Here is a 22,879-nt window from a genome sequence, read left to right as displayed (position 1 = left end):
TACTACAAGTAATGGGGGGATACAGAAGGTAAAGGGGCAGGAGATGTGCATGGTATGGCAAGGTGTGAGCGATGTTATACACATAGACAATGGTCAGACATTTGGCCATGTGACGGCAGAATCGGCATGACTGCAGGAGCGGTTTATGATGGCTAGCAGGGATTGCAGTCGGTAGGTCAGGGAGCATGTTATCAGGCGACGTACAGAGGAGTTTGTTTAGGGAATGCGGTATGCCTCCCTGAAGAGGTGCGTTTTTAGAGCACGCCTGAAGTTCTGCGAGTCCTGGATTGCTTGGGTAGCCTTTGGTAGTGCGTTCCAGAGGACCGGTGCTGCTCTGGAGAAGTCTTGGAGGCGGGAATGAGAAGTTCGAATTAAAGAGGCGCTCAGTCTGGTTTCGTTAGCAGAGCGGAGAGCCCGGGCTGGTTGATGGATTGAGATGAGGGAGGCGATATATCTATCTATTTATCTATCTCATATCTATCCATCTATCTATCTATCTCCTATCTATCTATCTCATATCTATCTATCTATCTCATATCTATCTATCTATCTCCTATCTATCTATCTATCTATCTATCTCATATCTATCTATCTATCTATCTCCTATCTATCTATCTATCTATCTATATATCTCATATCTATCTATCTATCTATATATCTCATATCTATCTATCTCATATCTATCTATCTATCTCATATCTATCTATCTATCTCATATCTATCTCATATCTATCTATCTATCTATCTATCTATCTATCTATCTATCTATCTATCTATCTCATATCTATCTATCTATCTATCTATCTATCTATCTCATATCTATCTAACTATCTATCTATCTATCTATCTATCTATCTATCTTCTGTAGTTATTTCTGCTAGTCCTTTCTTACCTCTCCAAACTTTGCCCCTTCCTTCACATGTATCAGCAGTATCACACAACCTGCAGTCTTCTGTTGTCTGGGACTGTCCCTGAGTGTCTCCCCCCACGGCTCAGAGTCAGCACCAGCCCTGCTGGGGAGATGTTTTTCAAGTGAAATGTGTTTATCAGCGATTCACACCAAGAAAGTTAAAAAGGACAGTCATTTCCTCCTACATTCCAAAAAAAGACCTCATGGATGTTTGCTCTCTTCTTCGGCTGTACCCAGGAAGTTTCCTGTTCTCAAATATGTTTTAGGTTCTTCAGTTCAGTGAAAGAAATTCCCAAGGAGCTGTGTGAGTAGATGTGATCTGCCTCCTGTGATCCAGTTGTGTAACCTCCAAATCCTTAAAGTGAAGTCCCCTTGATCTCAATTATTCAGCATCTGTATATCCCCCTATTGCTCCTTTAAGGGCTGAGTGATAATGTTATAAAATTCCAAATATCAGGCATATAGATACCTCCATCAGAATCCCTGTTTTTGGCAGCTGGTATCAGCTCCATCAGGGCAGCTTCTCATTTTTCCTTTTCACTGAATAAAAAGTACCGCTATGGGGTCTCAGTGGACCCCAGAGGAAAAATCTGTGAATTTCCCACATGTAGCATAGAAATAGAAGTGGAGAATTCCACCAAGTCAACAGAATATGCTCCATCTGAGCTCCTATGGCCACAATGTCCAATAAAAGTGTCAGTTTGTATATCTGATAGACCAAATCTTGCAGTTTTGAAGCTAAAGTTTTGCAGGAAAGCTTCACAATGCTTCCTCTATCTGCTGTCAGAATATCACAACCCCTATAGCTGCTGTAATCATGTATAGAGTAGTTTATATGTTCCCTGTATAACTATATAAACAGCGACATTACCGTAACCGGCATTCAATATTCCAAACATAATACGGAATCTAATTTATAATCTTCCAAGATTAGATGCAAACTGAGAGTCGGTGATGAGAAGCTCTGATTACACAACTGACAGCAGCAGCCAGCGATGATTGTCATGTGAGCGACTAGCGAACTGTAAAGGAATGGCGCACGATGGCCGTGCGTGTAAATGCGCCGGTTATCACGCAGACTTGTTTGTTTGAGTACATTTTTTGCAATAATCGCTACTGTTGGCACACTATTGTTCTTATTGTTTCTCTCTGTCTCACCCATGTGCACTGTCATTTGTTCCTGTATGAGATCATGAAGTTTCACAGATGACTTCCTGCATATTTCAGGTGATTTCCAGGTAACATTAACATACTGGGTTTAATTACAGATGAGCTTGTAGTCAACAATGTCACTGAGAACTCGTGGGTGACTATTGTGTCTATCTATAGTGCAGATCTCTGCATGTAACAGAATCATAGAATGGTAGAGTTGGAAGGGACCTCCGGGGTCATCAGGTCCTCCGGGGTCATCAGGTCCTCCGGGGTCATCAGGTCCTCTGCGGTCATCAGGTCCTCTGCGGTCATCAGGTCCTCCGGGGTCATCAGGTCCTCCGGGGTCATCAGGTCCTCCGGGGTCATCAGGTCCTCCTGGATCATCGAGTCCAACCCCCTGCTCTGTGCAGGATGTACTAAGTCATCCCGATGAGCTCGTAGTCAACAATGTCACCGGGAACTCGTGGGTGACTATTGTGTGTATCTATAGTGCAGATCTCTGCATGTAACAGAATCATAGAATGGTAGAGTTGGAAGGGACCTCCGGGGTCATCAGGTCCTCCGGGGTCATCAGGTCCTCTGCGGTCATCAGGTCCTCCGGGGTCATCAGGTCCTCCAGGGTCATCAGGTTCTCCCGGGTCATCAGGTCCTCTGCAGTCATCAGGTCCTCCGGGGTCATCAGGTCCTCCAGGAAAATCGAGTCCAACCCCCTGCTCTGTGCAGGATGCACTAAGTCATCCCAGACAGATGTCTGTCCGCCTCTGTAGCATTATTCTATCATTATTGCCTTTTACATATGGTCAGTGAACAGCAGATAGCACCCTCCTATGAGTCTCTGTCTGACATGGGGATTGCCTCTACTTCTTCAGCACCTATAGCACTGGGAGCTACAGTCATGGCTGGATGGCGACACATAAAGGTTCCTGGCAAAAATGTAATACGGACCCCCATAACAGTGCTGGAACTTGGATCCCACCTGCCCAATATAACATAGACCTCTCCACTAAAGTCTACAGAGTTTTGGAACTAGCCAAAGAAAGCCATGCGCATGCGTCTCCACCACTTCTTGGCTGGATAGGATTGTCGAAGAGCAGTTACAGATTGTAGTCGGAGGTGCGAAGTGTATACATTGCCCGCACTGACTACAATATACAAGGCCCTATAGCAAACCTAGGAAATTGCCTTCCTCATTTTGAAGCCCGTTAAAACGTCACTACAGGTTTTCCCTATTTCGGGCTCACGGAGGCGTATTTGGCTTCCGTATTCCGTGTGTATTTTATTACTGCCTAATATGAACGGCATGAAACCCCATAGACTGTTCAGGTATTTTACACGTGAAGAAAAATCTATAGGAGCTTTAACCCTTTCCAATCCACTGTCTGACGTCTAAAGACATTCTGATTGAAGGCTGTACAGCTCCGATGTCGGAACACGTCCGGCAGGGTATTCTTACTGTAGATTACTGGCTGCTCTGTTGTTGGGGGGGCCTCTCCAGCATATCCCATACCGCAGCACTGGCTCTAGCCAGCAGATGGCGCCATTGTATATATGGCAGAAAGAGAAAGCCCCCTAGGAAACCCTGAATCCAAAATTGCATTGCAAAGGGTTAAAAATACGCAGTGAATAGGCGTCATACGTGGGCACTCACTGCGTATTCACGTAAGATGGCAGCAGAAATCCTACGGTCCCGCGTCCTGCTTTTTTTCTCACATGAACATATAGACTGAAATATGCAGTACAAGCAGTTTTTGTCCGAAACAGCTAATGCCGGGGTGAGTGCACCAAGTGGAGGTCCTCAGGTCATGATATACATATATACTAGATACAATGAGATACACTCTCTGTTAAAACCCCCAGAAGAAGTTGTTGTTTTGCTGCAGGACCCCGTCCTGTGGTTCCGTCTAAGGCAGATCTGTAAATGATGAGAGTTGTGGGGTGATTAGATGAACAGAACTGGAGTCCTCCAAAGAGAGAGACCCTCTTTAGTAACTGCTCTTTGTTCTAGATATCTGATGGAGCTCCTGAACAAGCGACCATCTCTCTATTAAAGGGGTTTTCCAGGCCCAAACTACTGATGACCTGTCCTCAGGATAGGTCGTCAATGGTGATCAGTGGGACCTGCCGCTCTAAACACCAGCTGATCAACTGATTGGGCACCGCAATACACCGGGGGCGGAGGGGAAGCTGCTGCTCCGACTCCTGTGTAGTGACCAGCGTTGTAACTCAAGGCGCGGCTCCCGTTGAAATCAATGGGACCCCAGCCTGTAATTACAAGCGCCGGCCACTCCACGGGGGTCGAAGCAACAGCTTCTGCTCCAGCCCCTGTGTGACAGCATACGCCCAATCAGCTGATTGCTAGCCCCCAGTGATCAGCCATGGTGATCTATCCTGAACACAACAGGCCGTACATTTACGTCCTGGCTGTCCCGGGTTTATATGGAGCGGGATCGCAAGCCGCTCTCACTCCATGCAAGGCAGTGCCAACTGTCTGTGATAGCAGACACTCGCCTGCAACAGCCACGATCAGTGCTAACGCTGATCGAGTATGGGGCTGGAGCGAGAGGGGTCGTGGCCCCTTTAAGAGGAAGCCCATCATGACGCGTGGGGCGAGCTAGCCGAAGTGAGGAATAGGTTAATAAAAGCGGGGAAGTGTGGGTAGAAAGTGCTAGAAGAGAGGTGGGAAAGGGTCAGGATTGGTGGAAAGTTTAGTGGGCGGGGGGTTATATAAAGTGGGGAGCTTTGCGGGGTCGCCATCTTTGAGAGGAGTGAGCAGAGAGTCCCGCCCGCCCGTTTTTTGGTGGGTTTAGGGTAGTAAAAGGGTAATTTGTCATGGCAGTGTTGGGTGGGGGGTCCTTGGAGTCGTTGAAAATTGTGTAGGGGGGAGTTGGGTGGGCACGGTCTCACCCGTAAAGACTCCCTCCTGGATAATCAGTATCGTGTCTGGTGCGGTGACTTGGCTGGTGGTGGGGGGCAGTAGACCCTCCAACGGCTGTAAGTTGCATAGTGGTAGCCACCTAAGGGCGGCTTGTGGTGCCCCTGAGCCTGTTTTCTGGCTGTGGGGCAGTGTTAACAGTTTGGTTATGGTGGCACCAGATTTTTGTGGCTCCATGGCCTCCCCCCCCCCCCCCCCCTCGTAATTTTGTTAATTCATTGTATATTTTTGTTAATAAATAGGCTGCTGTGGCCAATATTATCCAAATTAGAAGTGTCTGTCTGTTATTGGGAGCGGGGACGGTTATAAAGAAAGGGGCATTCTGGCCTCCATGGGTCATGGATATTAACCCTTTGAATGCCACGGTCAATTCTGACAGCTGCATTTACATGCCCTATCCCTCCCTGTGAAGTGATTGGTGGGTGCCAATTAGTTGTTTCTGTGGTACACCTTCATCGATTGTCTGTCAACATACCGTGTGAGTGATCAAACGATTACAAGTTCAAGACCCACTAAGGGCCCCTAAACAAAAAACTAAAAATAAGTTAAAAAAAAAAATTAAATTATTGCCAAAAAATAGAGGAAGTAAAAGTAAAACAAAAAACCTTTCCTCATATTAATAATAAAAAATTAATAAAACCCATATTTGGTATTGTCGCGTCCACAAGATCCGAAACCCACGATTGTCGCCCATGCGGACGATCAGCGGTATTCCGCATCCATAAACAAGAATAGCGCATTCGCATGTCTGCTCACATGAGCCAACAACTGTTGTGATTCCCGCTCGTGGAAATAAAATTGCAGCATGTTCTATTCTTACGCGCATTTAAGCCGTCGCCGGTACCCACTTCATCGCCTAGCGACAGCGCAGAAAAAAAAATCTGTACTGCACATGTCCGACGGCGAGCCACCGGGTCCATCCGCAATACAAATAATAACAAGGTATGTGCGGTCGGAACTGGATACCGCTGTGGCCTCCCGCATGCAGAATCCGACCTGTCCGTGTGAGACCGAACCTTAATGGGTTAATTGGGAGTTTCCCTAAATTCCCTGTAGTTGTAAGCCTTTGTACTGCCCCCTACATGCCCAAATTATCATCTTAATCATCGCACTGGGCAGAAGAATTGCTCTACGTGTGGCTGTACCCTAACATCTTGGTAGACAAGAAGCTCTGTCACCTTGCTTCTCAAGGTCAAGAGCCAATAGGGGCGTCCTACAAGTATGGCTGCATGACTTTCCCATGGTAGATACCCCAGCGATATACGGTACACAGAAGCACTTGGGGCAGGACCAGACACCTGTAACTGCTGTACAATAGTTGGCATCGGCGCGGAGGGCGGGGAGGCGCAGGTGGGATCTGATTCACTCCTTAAGAAGAATAAACGTCTTCATTTCCAACAGTCGGGGAATGAAACTCGTTTTTCCGGAATGTGGAGGTGGGACGCGGTGTGAGGGCCCCGACTAGATGAAACCATTGATTGATGCTGATTTATGGCGGTGACATCAGTGTTTAGTGGTGGGACCGTGTTATTGCAGCCGTGTATTTCCCATGTCCTCGCCTCTACCTGCGGGACAATAACTGCGTCTGTAGACGGCTGCAGCGCTTACTGACAGGTTCATCTGCTGCACGCAGGCGGCTCCCAGGACACAAGAGTACTTCTATTGTGTTCAGATGGTGGAGCCGCTTCTGGCAGCGGAGGACTGTAAGGTTCCCAGAGGAGAGAGTAGACCTATCAGGAGGACACAGCCAGAAGATATGCTATGAGAATCCACTTCAGACCTGCAGTAATAGAATAGACAGTCCGCGGTGGACAATGTTAGTACATTATGGTGTACACTGAACCGCCCCTTTATTAGCCCCATCAGCCAGTCATCGTGCCGTAGATTCTACTAGGTGATTGAACCGTTCTGCAGGAATATCGGCCCCTGCGGACAGGAAGCTTCTTGTAGTCGCTGCAGATCAGATGGCGGTGCTGACATGTTCTGACCAGCTGACAGGAAGGGGTCAGCGATTCATGCTGCTTGTGCCAAATTCTGGCCTCCCATCAGCACGGGGCAGCAGAAATCTGGATCCATCTGACCAGGAGATGTTTTTCTGCTGCTCAGTGATACAAGTTTTGCGCTCTTTTGCCCGCTGGAGTCTCATCTTGTTTCTCTTAGACACAATGGCGCTGGAACTGGTCGTCTGCTGTTATATCCCATCTGTGATAATTAATGGCGAGTTGTGCGTTCGCACTCGTTAGTTGGAGCTCCAGCGTTGTATTCAGCTGACTGTGCAGCCTGTTGGTCAGAACGATTCCTGACATCCTCCTCTGACCCCTTTCAGTGATGAGTTGGTTCAAACCACAGGATCCTTTTCATGCCACTCTCTGTATACTCTCCACATTCCTGCATGAGAACCCCCCCCCATCCCCGCCGTGGTTGACAATCCCAGCCCCGGCTAGTCTAGCACCGATGCCCGGGCCTCGTTGGAAGTCGCTCCGATCGCTGGATCTTCCCATCTAATGTGGATTCACACTGAAACTGATCCACAAAAACTTGTCACGTGATTTTATGCCGCTCTCCGGGGGCTCTAATAAAGGGGTCAGTGTAGTTTTGTATAACTCGGTCCTGCACTCCATCTCTGAGCTCTGGTCTCTGGATCTCCAGTCTCTGCGGCTTTGACTTCATGTCTCTGGTCTTTCTCTCTCTGACTGTTGGTCCCTGAGCCACCGCTCCACAGGACAGGATATAATGATGCACTTCCACCAATGCAGCTCTGTGTTCTCTTTAAATCAGTCTGTTCCAGAGAATAAATGAATTAGGTGTTTTCCATGTCACATGTGGAGCCGTAATCTCCTGTAATTAGCACCAAGCGATATCACGTTAGAGCGTAATGAGACCACAGGATGAGGACATGGTTCTTCCTCTTTACTAGTCACTGGTCAGACCACACGTGGGATATTGTGGACAGTTTTGAGCACCGGTATAAAGGGGGAAACTAAAGAAATTAGTGGAATGGGCGGACTACAATACCCAGAGAGGTTATCAAAATTGGGGTTATTTAGCTTAGAAAAAAGATGGCTGAGGGTTAGGGTTATATCAGGGGACAATACAGAGATCTCTCCCATCATCTATTATACCCAGGACTGTAACAAGGGGGCGCTCTAATAACTATGTATAGATATATCAGGGGTCAGTACAGAGATCTCTCCCATCATCTATTACACCCAGGACTGTAACAAGGGGGCGCTCTAATAACTATGTATAGATATATCAGGGGTCAGTACAGAGATCTCTCCCATAATCTATTATACCCAGGACTGTAACAAGTGGGCACTTTAATAACTATGTATTAATATATTAGGGAACAATATAGAGATCTCTCCCATCATCTATTTATACCCACGACTGTAACAAGGGGGCGCTCTTATAACTATGTATAGATATATCAGGGGTCAGTACAGAGATCTCTCCCATCATCTATTTATACCCACAACTGTAACAAGGTGGCGCCTTCTACGTCTAGAGGAAAGAAGGTTTCTACCTGACATAGAAGGGGGTTCTTTACTGTAAGAGCAGTGAGACTGTGGAACTCTCTGCCTGAGGACCTGGTGATGGCGAACTCGATAAGAGTACAAGAGGGGCGTGGATGTCTTTCTTGAGCGTTATAATATTACATGTTATATCACTGATTACTCAGAAGGGTCGGGGATCGGGGGTCATTCTGATCGCCAAATTGAGTCAGGATGGAATTTTTCCCTTAAATGGGGAAAATTGGCTTCTACCTCATTGGGATTTTTTGCCTTTCTTTGGATCAACATTGGGGGTAATAGGCTGAACTGGCTGGACATGAGTCTTAGTATAGTATAACATGTATGTATTATATAATATGTATAGTACTGTCCAGAAGTTTCCATTCTCAGTCACTGTTTAGGAACGCTAAAACTTTTTTTCAAGGTGGTTTCCACCTCGGTGATTGGTATGTCCCCTCCTCGATGCATGAAGATATGACACAAACACAATCTATTTTCTTGCGGCTCCTTCAGACGGACGTGTGTTTTTGCGCTATAGATGAGGCTTTTTACACATCAGCGCGTTGTACTGTATTTTTTCCGCACACAGGGCATGTTGATTTGCGGCCAGCAGATGACACGTGCCAATTAAAATGGCTAATTAGCCAATGAGTTCAATATATGTTCTTTATTACATGGAAGTGTGCAGCATATTGTGCATCTGTGCGGACATTGCGAGCGCAAAAATAGAGCATGGACTGTCCAAAAAAAGGCAATGTGAATGAAGCCATTGAAATCAATGAGTTCTATTCTCTGCATATTGCGCCCGTGTGGAGGAGCCCTTAGTTTGGGTAGTCCCTGCACGGGGTACTGCAGGTCATGGCCATGATTCTGGGTTACCATAGCCATTTCAATACTGGCATGGACAATTAGATGCCCAATGTATGTACATGCACCTCTGTGCCCTGCTGACACCACTGTGATCTTCCTATAAAGGTGCTCAGCCTCTTAAAGGGCCAGCGTGTCCTAATTAATGTATTTAGTCCATCGCTGAATGGCAGCATAGCTAAGGTCCTCTTACATTTAATGGCCTGAGTATCTATGAATGATGGCCTGTTTACTGTGAATGGAGGCGGGTGGCCGCAGCGATCCCCAGCCCGCTCCACCTCCATTCACTGAGCGATCCCTACTCCTGTGTGAAAGCAGAGGAACGACTATCGCTGGGACGGCTGTCGGACGCTGAAGCACCTGACAGTCATCCTGTGTAGAAGAGCACTTAGACACAAGTGTTCAATGAGGTCCAGATAAGTGTGTTCCATATTTCATGGGTCTACGTTTTTACGCACCGTATATTCGCCAGTGTTAATGGATGCATTGGAAGCCAATGCCACAGATGGTCACGTATATCGGTTGCCCATAAAAACGCGTCATTTATGCGCTCGTGTGAAAGACCCCCCAGCCTGTACATAGCTACTTCTGCTCTCAGCCCCAAAGTGGATACAATTGTATCTAATGCAGATAACACTCCGTGAGCGTGAAGCAGAGCGCAGTATCACGCCGTGTACGTGGCCTGATATCGCGCTCGGGAGCATATGATGTACCCACGAATGTGAGGCGTTAATGTGTAAAGAACGCCTCTATCAGTCCAGTAGAGTTGCGATCCTCCGGCGCGGCTTTCGGTTCTGCTCTCAGCTCACAAGGTGATTCAATTGTATCAGTGTAGAAATATGGCAAAACAGTGCGCATACATACGAGCAGCGGTACCTCATTTGGCTTGATAGCCATTTACATCATGCTGGGGTGATTCCTTCATGTAACCTGGCGATGCCTGCACAAATACGGATAGTATCTGCGCAGTCACACATGCAAAGTACACTCATTCTCTGTGAAAAAAAATTGTACAAGAGCGAGCATATTTTGGAAAACACTTGTCTGAAGGAGCCCTGATACATTGTATACAGCCAGTCCTGCTCTCAGCTGAGAAGTGGATACAACTGTATCCAGTGTAGACAATGCTCTGTGAGCTCCAGAGCTCGGACTTCAGACTGATACATTGTATATAGCCAGTCCTGCTCTCAGCTGAGAAGTGGATACAACTGTATCCAGTGTAGACAATGCTCTGTGAGCTCCACAGCCTGGACTCCAGACTGATACATTGTATACAGCTAGTCCTGCTCTCAGCTGAGAAGTGGATACAACTGTATCCAGTGTAGACAATGCTCTGTGAGCTCCAGAGCTCGGACTTCAGACTGATACATTGTATATAGCCAGTCCTGCTCTCAGCTGAGAAGTGGATACAACTGTATCCAGTGTAGACAATGTTCTGTGAGCTCCACAGCCTGGACTCCAGACTGATACATTGTATACAGCTAGTCCTGCTCTCAGCTGAGAAGTGGATACAACTGTATCCAGTGTAGACAATGCTCTGTGAGCTCCAGAGCTCGGACTCCAGACTGATACATTGTATACAGCCAGTCCTGCTCTCAGCTGAGAAGTGGATACAACTGTATCCAGTGTAGACAATGCTCTGTGAGCTCCAGAGCTCCGACTCCAGACTGATACATTGTACACAGCCAGTCCTGCTCGCAGCTGAGAAGTGGATATGATTGTGTCAGTGTAGACAATGCTCTGTGAGCTCAAGAACCCAGACTGCAGACTGATACATTGTACATACTGTAGCTAATTCTACTTTCAGCTCAGAACTGGATACAATTGTTGGATACCAATCTCAAGAATGGGGGTCCCGTATTCCCCATCCTCCTCACTACAGGGTTAGTGCAACCCCACAGTGAGGATGAGACTGCCAAGATACCTGAGCGGCACCTAGTTGGGTGCTTCTATCATCCCCATTGAAATGAATGGAGCGCTGACCATGTAAGAGCAGCCAGCGCTCCATTCAGAGTGATGTCACTGCGGGGAAAGAAGCGACACCTACAATTATTAGAAATTAGGATATGAGAGTCCTGTTCTCTCAAGATTGGTGGGGTTCTCAGCAAGGTATCCCCTATCCCGTGGATGTCCTGTAGATAGACGATAACTCACTATTCTGGCACAACCTCTTTAATACATTCCTGTGACTGTGATTATCCTGTACTGTATCATAAATATGAGATAGATAGATAGATAGATAGATAGATAGATAGATAGATAGATATGAGATAGATAGATAGATAGATAGATAGATAGATAGATAGATATGAGATAGATAGATAGATAGATAGATAGATAGATAGATAGATAGATAGATATGAGATACATAGATAAATATGAGATAGATAGATAGATAGATATGAGATAGATAGATAGATAGATAGATAGATAGATATGAGATAGATAGATAGATAGATAGATAGATATGAGATAGATAGATAGATATGAGATAGATAGATAGATATGAGATAGATAGATAGATATGAGATACATAGATAAATATGAGATAGATATGATATAGTTACGAGCTAGATACATAGAGAGATATATGAGATAGATAGATATGAGATAGATAGATAGATAGATAGATAGATATGAGATAGATAGATAGATAGATATGAGATAGATAGATAGATAGATAGATAGATAGATAGATAGATAGATATGAGATAGATATGAGATAGATAGATAGATAGATAGATAGCTATGAGATAGATAGATATGAGATAGATAGATAGATAGATAGATAGATATGAGATAGATAGATAGATAGATAGATAGATAGATATGAGATAGATAGATAGATATGAGATAGATAGATAGATAGATAGATAGATAGATAGATAGATAGATAGATAGATAGATAGGAGATAGATAGGAGATAGATATGAGATAGATAGATAGATAGATATGAGATAGATAGATAGGAGATAGATATGAGATAGATAGATAGATAGATAGATAGATAGATAGATAGATAGATATGAGATAGATAGATAGGAGATAGATATGAGATAGATAGATATGAGATACATAGATAAATATGAGATAGATAGATATGATATAGTTACGAGCTAGATACATAGAGAGATATATGAGATAGATAGATATGAGATAGATAGATATGAGATAGATAGATAGATAGATAGATAGATAGGAGATAGATAGATAGATAGATAGATATTAAATAGATATGATATAGTTACGAGCTAGATACATAGAGAGAGATATATGAGATAGATGGATAGACATTAGATCGGTAGATACAATATATACATAGATATGAGATAGATTCTGGGGAGTTCTGCTGACAGTAATATTTATGGGGACATTACATTGGCAGACGACCAACCAAAGTTGGCCAAATATACCAACACATATCCAATGTGTTAGGCCAGTTGTACGAGGAGCAGTGGCCTGTAGCAGCTGGAGACAAGGTGCTGACAGCTGTAGATGTGACAGGGGCTATAAGATGTGCCGCCCCCCCGGACCGGGAGAGTCTTTATACAATGTATACAACCAGACAGACCGTATATGAAGTGTAGGGGCCGTTTTACACAGAATGGCTATCGTACAAGAAAATCATTGGATGGTGTAAATGTAAAGGACAATGAATGCAAAGCCGGCCGATGAACAGCGAGCGACAGTAATGTGCTCACTTATCGCTTGTTCTTCACTTTATGCAGACTTTGAAGTTATTCCTCAGTCGTTCACAAGTTGTTCAGTCGTTCGCACTCACTGTACAGTCTCTTGAATGACTAACAATTAGGTGAATGAGCGAATGACGAAAAAAGGTAAATGATCATCTGCCAGTGTAAACTGACTGCATTTACGACTCACCAGTCACTCCTTGTTTGTTCCTTGGTGTGAAGGGAGCCGAACCAGAGAGAGCGCTGCCGGCTGCAACATGTTATCTATCTGCTCCAGCTCTGCAACATTGTATCCTACTGGGGGCTGTTATCACAGCTGAGACCCCCACATTGTTACTTCTACATCAAAACAACTACCAGACCCTGCAGCCCGGCCACTGTGCAGCAGAACTACAAGTCTCAGCAGATGTGGCACAGAGTGTATGAGAGCAAGGAACGGAACTTGTACTTCCACTGAGCCAAACACATTCTGAAGTCACAATAATCATGTGGTTGATGGGAGTTACAACTGACTTCATACTGTATAATAATAGTGAGCCGAGAGCAAGAGAAGATAGATAGATAGGTAGATAGATAGATAGGAGATAGATAGATAGATAGATAGGAGATAGATAGACAGATAGATAGATAGATAGATAGATAGATAGATAGATAGATAGATAGATAGGAGATAAATAGATATGAGAGAGATAGATAATTATATGAGATAGATAGATAGATAGATAGATAGGAGATAGATAGATAGATAGATATGAGATAGATAGGAGATAGATAGATAGGAGATAGATAGATATGAGATAGATAAATAGATAGATAGATATGAGATAGATAGATAGATAGATATGAGATAGATAGATAGATAATTATATGAGATAGATAGATAGATAGATAGATAGATAGATATGAGATAGATAGATAGGAGATAGATAGATAGATAGATATGAGATAGATAGGAGATAGATAGATAGGAGATAGATAGATATGAGATAGATAAATAGATAGATAGATATGAGATAGATAGATAGATAGATAGATAGATATGAGATAGATAGATAGATAATTATATGAGATAGATAGATATGAGAGAGAGAGATAGATAGATAGATAGATAGATAGATAGATAGATATGAGATAGGTAGATATGAGATAGGTAGATATGAGATAGATAGATAGATAGATAGATAGATAGATAGATAGATAGGAGATAAATAGATAGATATTATATGAGATAGATAGATATGAGAGAGATAAATATGAGAGATAGAGAGATATTATATGAGATAGATAGATATGAGAGAGATAGATAATTATATGAGATAGATAGATTTGAGATAGATAGATAGATAGATAGATAGATAGATAGATATGAGATAGATAGATAGATAGATAGATATGACATAGATAGATATTATATGAGACAGATATGAGATAGATAGATAGATATGAGATAGATAGATATGAGATAGATATAAGATAGATAGATATGAGATAGATAGATAGATATTATCTGAGACAGATATGAGATAGATAGATAGATAGATAGATAGATAGATAGATAGATAGATAGATAGATAGATAGATAGATATGAGATAGATGACACAATCCCTCATGATAATTTGGTTTTACCATGGTTTTACGAATGACTGATATTAGCTATTTCATCCTGATGCATACACAGTTACTCTACAAATGTCCCATTTAGCTCTGCTACATCTGTTCATGCAGCTATCAACAGTAAGGCAGCATTAGCATCTCTTCTAGTGACCAGGTCCGCCTGTACTGAGAAGCTTCCCAGGAAATATTCCCATCACAAGAGCATACTGATAGGTGGACTCAGACTGCGAGCCCCAATGGGGACATCAGGTGATGCGCAGCGCTGCGGAATATGTACAAAATAAAGAAATAAGCATTCTGTAATAATATTTAGCATCACTATGCATTATTTGGTGCAGATGTAGCAGAGCTGAACTGCCCAAGTCTCTGCTTTTTATGTGCAGTTTATCGGTTTTCTTGCAGTCCTATGTAAGAACACTGTTCCTATATTGTGACAAACTCAGCTCTGCTACATCTGTCATTTTTTCCTTCTTCTAGTTCAATAGGAGCAGTTATTACCTTATCTAGAGAGGAGGGTGATTGGGTTCTTTGGCTTTCTATGACATGCAGATTTGGCCAGTTCCTTGAAGCCATTCATCCCGGAGCCTTGCTGTTCCTATGTGGGAAGCTTCACTGGAAACTTTGCAAAACTGAACAGGAAATTTTCAGGGAAATATCCTGCTATCCTTATATGGGACTGCGGAGTGCGGCGGGGGGCCGGTCTTAGTGCTAGTAGTATTACCGGAGAGCTGACTGATAGAATGACAGGACTCATCCTTTCTATTGGTCTCATACATCTCATACTGCCGGGGGCGGCCCAGAGCCGCACACCAGATAGAAGCTACATAACAAGTTGAGTCACTTTCTAAATGCATTGCATTACTTATTTCATGCTAAGGACGGGCTCACACGACCGTAAGCGTAAAATGCTGCGAGGGTCCTGCACAGTGTTACAGCCGTGGAGCCGCATGTGACCCTGCTTACGGACATGTATGGTGGCGAAATTGTGCTGCGCATGACTGCGTGCTGCAACACGACATCATGCGCAGGGCACCTGCTTTTTGGTTATATTTCCTGCGTCGTAGCCAAGCGACGGTGCATATACAAGCCACCCATACACAATGATAGTGCGTATGGGCGGGTGCATATTAGCGCCTATAGAGAAGAACGGGCTCTATCTCACGTATATACATGGCAAAATAGAACCTGCTGCATTCTTTTATGCGCTCGCGTATTACGCAATTCTGCCATACTAGTTTGAGCCAAACTGCATAAGGCAATGTAATTGATTGACAGAGCCTGCGTAATATGTGTTAAACAAGTGGTTGTATGAGCCCAGCCTAATGCTGAATTCTATCCGATATTATACTCCAGAGCAGCACTCACTATTCTGCTGGTGGAGTCACTGTATACATACATTACTTATCCTGTACTGCTCCTGAGTTACATCCTGTATTATACTCCAGAGCTGCACTCACTATTCTGCTGGTGGAGTCACTGTGTACATACATTACTCATCCTGTACTGATCCTGAGTTACATCCTGTATTATACTGCAGAGCTACACTCACTATTCTGCTGGTGGAGTCACTGTGTACATACATTACTTATCCTGTACTGATCCTGAGTTACATCCTGTATTATACTCCAGAGCTGCACTCACTATTCTGCTGGTGGAGTCACTGTGTACATACATTACTTATCCTGTACTAATCCCTGAGTTACATCCTGTATTATACTGCAGAGCTGCACTCACTATTCTGCTGGTGGAGTCACTGCGTACATACATTATTTATCCTGTACTGATCCTGAGTTACATCCTGTATTATACCTCAGAGATGTACTTACTATTCTGCTGGTGGAGTCACTGTGTACATACATTACTTATCCTGTACTGCCCCTGAGTTACATCCTGTATTATACTCCAGAGCTGCACTCACTATTCTGCTGGTGTAGTCACTGTGTACATACATTACTTGTCCTGTACTGATCCGGAGTTACATCCTGTATTATACTCCAGAGCTGCACTCACTATTCTACTGGTGGAGTCACTGTGTACCTACATTACTTATCCTGTACTGATCCTGAGTTACATCCTGTATTATACTCCAGAGCTGCACTCACTATTCTGCTGGTGGAGTCACTGTGCACATACATTACCTATCCTGTACTGATCCTGAGTTCCATCCTGTATTATACTCCAGAGCTGCACTCACTATTCTGCTGGTGGAGTCACTGTGTACATACATTACTTATCCTGTACTGATCCGGAATTACATCCTGTATTATCCTCCAGAGCTGAACTCACTATTCTGCTGCTGGAGTCACTGTGTACATACATTACTTATCCTGTACTGATCCTGAGTTACATCCTGTATTATACTCAAGAGCTGCACTCACTATTCTGCTGGTGGAGTCGCTGTGTACAAACATTACTTATCCTGTACTGCTCCTGAGTTACATCCTGTATTATACTCCAGAGCTGCACTCAGTATTCTGCTGGTGGAGTCACTGTGTACATACATTACTTACCCTGTACTGATCCTGAGTTACATCCTGTATTATACTCCAGAGCTGCACTCACTATTCTGCTGGTGGAGTCACTGTGTACACACATTACTTATCCTGTACTGATCCGGAGTTGCATCCAGTATTATACTCCAGAGCTGCACTCACTATTCTGCTGGTGGAGTCACTGTGTACATACATTACTTATCCTGTACTGCTCCTGAGTTACATCCTATATTATACTCCAGAGCTGCACTCACTATTCTGCTGGTGGAGTCACTGTGTACATACATTACTTATCCTGTACTGCTCCTGAGTTACATCCTGTATTATCCTCCAGAGCTGCGCTCACTATTCTGCTGGTGGAGTCACTGTGTACATACATTACTTATCCTGTACTGCTCCTGAGTTACATCCTGTATTATCCTCCAGAGCTGCACTCAGTCACTGTGTACATATACTATGATATCTCAGCTTTCCTGCCTGCTCACTTCAGGTAAGCCCCCAATTGAGTGGGCTCGGCTCATTGATAACGATCTCAGTAATGTGTTGCTCGCTGATGTTAATCACTCACATGTGTTGGCGCTGCTGGATACAATGTGTTACATTCTGTCAGTGAAAGCCTTGTGCAGTAATTAGAATAGAAAGACTCTGATGAATGCCCCAAACATCTAGATTACTAGACCTCCATGTTTTATAAACCGCCCTCACACTTTGTGGATTGCACCATTTTCTGTTATTTTATGCTCGACCCCCCCCCCCCCCTGAATTAGATATAACAGTTCTCTTGCTCTTAGTGCTCCTGTAAATACTGTAACCTCAGCTCCTTGCAGCCTCCTCCACAGGGAGCGCATGGTTTATACAGAACATTAAACTCTGTTGTAGACCCAACTTCAGATGACTTCTATGCTCCCCCTAGTGGTGGCTGCAAGGCGGTCACAATTGTATAACTTAAATGGTCCATGCAATGTCAGAGAACTTTTACTTTTGTAATAACCAATAAAAGTGAAAATCACTTTACCTTCTTTTGCTGAAAAAAATCCCTCTATAGTGAGCGCCACTAGGGGTCTCCCTTCATTCTAAATGACCGTCCACCTCCAGTTGTCATGTGAAATCTGCCTCTAGTAAGGAAGACACCAAGAGCAGAGAAGGTAAGGAAGGAAATATCTCTTTCTCAAGGGCGTACATACCATACAGGCAGACAGTGCAGCTTCTCCAGGGCCCCTGGATGGTGCCCCCTAGGTCTGTTTGGTTTCACCCCCTTTTCTACTGGGTTGGCTGGATCCAATGCATTACTTCCCTCTCTAGAGGAATTGAATTTCTCAAAAACAAGGTGGGTGATGTTTTTCTCGAGTGTGATGGAAAGGGAGTAGAAGGGAAAACAGACACCAGACCCTTCTCTTCAGCATCTTGATGATCGGTCTATTTGTATCTTTGCTATGGGGCTCCTTCTCCCTGTGTATGCCTGTTCTCATGATGTCCACATGGAGAAGAGGAGGAAGCTGCTGAAGAGGGACAGAAGCATAGAACTAATTCAGTGTTTACTGGCTCAAAGCTATTGAAATCACAACTCCACTACTCAGTACAGCTGTATAATGTCCTCCATAATACAGTTTTTTCTCTGTGTGCTACAGAGCGTTGGGCAGTAGGATTTGCTTTTTTAACACACGTGCAATGGAGACATCATAGCAGCAGCAGATAAGATGTAGAGAATAGATCCTATTCTCCTATGTGACCTAATAGCAGCAGTCTACACCCACCAGCTCGGGGATAGAATAGAGATCCTGCTCTCCTATGTGTGCAGTGTATAGATACATCATAGCAGCAGTTTACACCCACCAGCTCAAAGATAGCGAATAGATCCTGCTCCCCTATGTCAGCAGTGTATGGAGACATCATAGCAGCAGTCTACAACCACCAGCTCAAAGATGTTGAAGAGAGACTGCTCTCTAATGTGTACAGTGTATGGAGACATCATAGCAGCAGTCTACACCCACCAGCTCAGAGATAGAGAAGAGATCCTGCTCTCCTATGTGTACAGTGTATGGAGACATCATAGCAGCAGTCTACACCCACCAGCTCAGAGATAGAGAAGAGATCCTGCTCTCCTATGTGTACAGTGTATGGAGACATCATAGCAGCAGTCTACACCCACCAGCTCAGAGATAGAGAAAAGATCCTGCTCTCCTATGGGTACAGCATATTAAGACATCATAGCAGCAGTCTACACCCACCAGGTGTACAAAATAGGACCTGCTCTATCTTATATGTGTTTGCGCAACAAAGGGCCCCATAGAGGTCCATGGGAGGTGTGCAAACACACGCAGGTATGCTCTAAATGCTGCTGATAGCTGCGCTCACCAGCACCACATTAGGCTAATTAGCTATTTAAATCAGAGCAGGGTGATTGCCCTATCCATGTGAATGAGAGGTGCCTATGCAAATAGGCTCAGTATTTGCATGGGCACAACCACATATACACTCATTCACTATGCAAAACATATTGTGTAGGAGCAAGCGTATTGCATAACATGCTCATCTGTTTAAGCTCTTAGAGATAAAGAAGAAGAAATCCTGCCCTCCTATGTGTACAGTGTATGGAGACATCATAGCAGCGGTCTACACCCACCAGCTCAGAGATAGAGAAGAGATCCTGCTCTCCTATGTGTACAGTGTATGGAGACATCATAGCAGCGGTCTACACCCACCAGCTCAGAGATGAAGAAGAGATCCTGCTCTCCTACCTGTGCAGTGTATGGAGACATAACAGCAGCAGTCTACACCCACCAGCTCAGAGAGAGAGAAGAGATCCTGCTCTCCCATGTGTGCAGTGTATAGAGACATCATAGCAGCAGTCTACACCCACCAGCTGAGAGATAGAGAAGAGATCCTGCTCTCCCATGTGTGCAGTGTATGGAGACATCATAGCAGCAGTCTACACCCACCAGCTCAGAGATAAAGAAGAGATCCTGCTCTCCTACCTGTGCAGTGTATGGAGACATCACAGCAGCAGTCTACACCCACCAGCTCAGAGATAAAGAAGAGATCCTGCTCTCCTACCTGTGCAGTGTATGGAGACATCATAGTAGCAGTCTACACCCACCAGCTCAGAGATAGAGAAGAGATCCTGTTCTTCTATGTATGCAGTGTATGGAGACATCACAGAGGCAATCTACACCCACCAGCTCAAGGAAAACTGAGAATTAGAGCTTCGACAGATGAACGTATGTAACCTCCAAAGGGTGAAGATCTTTATAACTACTGTCCACTTCAGTCAAGAGATGAGATCCCCCCTTTATTCCTGCAGAATTCCCTAATAGAACATTTGAAAATGGGTTTTCTAAGCTGGACGACCCCTTTAAGGCGCTGAGATCATGGATAATGATGAAGGTTGGGGCATGGTCATCGGAAGAGCAGCCAAGAATCTAATATAAAACCTGGAGAAGGTCCCATTGGCTATGCTTTGGGGATTCTCACCACATTTGCTCATTATAACGTCCCAGTTACTGAGAATCATTTTTCTGTGAGCAGGTCATTGTTCGAATACCAGTGACCTGACATGAAGGTTGTTGAATTATGGGAGGCGATCGGAAAGAAAAACATCTCTCCATTGCCCGGCCAGGAGCTGCTATCCATTAAAAATGAGAGCACTGACATCTGGGAGGCGTTCAGCTCTCTGCTGTTCTTTCGGGGGCCTTTTATTTGACTTTTCTTAATTGAATGGGACTGCATTGCAGACTTTAGAAAGAGCCGACGGAGAAGAGAATCGTCAAATAGCGGCAAACTGAGAACGCTAGAACATCAGTTAGTTCATGAATTTGTGAGGATAGTCCCAACATTTGCAACATGCAAGTAACAGAACACAGATACTATGTATGGCCAACGGAGGAAGTTACATTAGTTACTATTAGATACATTCAGACCAGCAGTTGTTTATGACGTAGAATCCACAAGGTGATGATGATGTAAGGGGGGGGGGGGGGGGGGGTGTCCCTTGAGACTCCTTTGTTTTTTGACTCCGGTTATGTAGCCGTATGAGCTTAGTATGCCTGACACCTGGTGGATACGTCCTGGAATTGTTGTGTTCTTCTATAATAATTGTTAAAGGGGTTGTCCAGTTCCAAACTATTGATGGGCTTAACCATACAATAGGCCAACAGTAGCAGATTGGTGGGCTCCACTGTCCAGGACTGCTGCTGATCCGCTGTTTTCTGCACCGTGACTCTGTCCCTACTGCACTGGCTAGACTTGGTATCAGAGCCAAAGTTCCTATTCACTTCAATTGTAACTGTACCTGAAATATCCAAAGTGGCCACTGCAAAGGGAATGGAGCTCTCTGCAAAAAGCAGCTCAGTGCATGAGCACACTGACCCAGAAGACAGCTGACCAGTAGGGATTCTGGGCAGTGGATCCCTGTTGATCTGCTATTGATGGCCTGTCCTACAGATAGGTCCATCAATAGTTTGCAACTGAACAACCCCTGTAAGTAAAAAGATTGGTTGTGGAGGTTCATGAAGGAAGGACATAAGGATGTTGGAGACAAGATAAAAAGTGTCTTGCTCTAATGGAAGTGAGCAGTTGTAAGAGCTGGTAAGTGGGCATGCTGCAGTCAGTCCCTGGCTGGATCTGTGGCGGTAGTTGCTACTGTATGTACCAGGGGTCCATATTGTTTAAGGATCGGCGAGTTGTGCGTTCAAACATGTTAGTTGGAGTTCCAGCGTTGTATTCAGCTGACTGTGCAGCCTGTTGGTCAGAACGATTCCTGACATCCTCCTCTGACCCCTTTTTGGTGACGAGTTCTTTCCATCTACAGTATATCCTGTCACTGGATATATTTCCTCGAGCCATTCTCTGTATACTCTCCCCACAGTTACATGAGAAAATCCCACGCAGTTGGCAGTGAGCCCCCGGCTAGTCTAGCACCGATGACCGGGCTCGTTGGAAGTCGCTCCGATCGCTCGATTTCCCCATCAATGTGGATTCACACTGAAACTGATCCACGGAAAACTTGTCATGTGACTTTATGCCGCACTCGAGGTCACGGGGAGAATTAACATACAGGGAAGAGCCAATCGTGAGACAGACGGGGGTGCAAATAAAGAGGAAGAGGATCTAGTAAAGGACCCGGGGATCTAATAAAGGCCCCCTGCACACAGGCGGAAATTCTGCGGCGGGCCCCCGCCTCTGCTCTGCGCATACGCCTTCTGGCCGGCACCCAGCACATCAGAGAGCAGGAGCCGCGGGAGAGGTGAGCGCCGTACTGGTCCCTGCAGGGACTTGGGTCGGATCTGACCCGACCATCTGCAGGCGGCCAAAGGGGCCAATCAGTATATTGTAACCGTACTGGAACATGGCTTCTTAGCCAATGTGTCCAGGACCAGTGATATCCCCGAAATGGGCTAAATAGTATTACCGCCTAATGACACTCGTTCCATTGCAAATCTGCCCATCCAGTAGTGCAGCCTATTAACTGTAACACCATCCATATAATAATGCAATAAAACACTGTACCTACAACCAAGCACATAAAGTTTATATACTGTATATGTACCTTACAGAGTCCCAGCGGGGGCCCGAATGCTGACACGTGCAGAACATGAGCCCCAGTGATGTACAGATCTGAGCCGCAGATTACTTCTGAGAGACATCCCACACCACGGTCACATCCAGTAGTTGATACATACAATTGTGTAGGCGTTACGTTACAACA

The 22,879-nt window shown here is 44.6% G+C and overlaps 1 protein-coding gene across 1 annotated transcript in view; it reads right to left on the bottom strand.

Annotated features, from left to right (window-relative positions):
- LRRC32 (leucine rich repeat containing 32) overlaps positions 1-15,365 on the bottom strand; it is a 37,647-nt gene extending 22,282 nt beyond the window's left edge. Inside the window, exon 1 of the mRNA XM_066588288.1 lies at positions 15,182-15,365. The gene's annotated coding sequence lies outside the window, so the exon portion shown is untranslated. The remainder of the gene's footprint in view (positions 1-15,181) is intronic.
- Positions 15,366-22,879: the final 7,514 nt, after the last annotated feature.

This window comes from Eleutherodactylus coqui, chromosome 1 (assembly GCF_035609145.1).
Source record: "Eleutherodactylus coqui strain aEleCoq1 chromosome 1, aEleCoq1.hap1, whole genome shotgun sequence".
Taxonomy (NCBI): Eukaryota; Metazoa; Chordata; class Amphibia; order Anura; family Eleutherodactylidae; genus Eleutherodactylus; species Eleutherodactylus coqui.
Note: the sequence above shows the minus strand (reverse complement) of the source record. Positions and strands in the feature narration are given on the sequence as shown.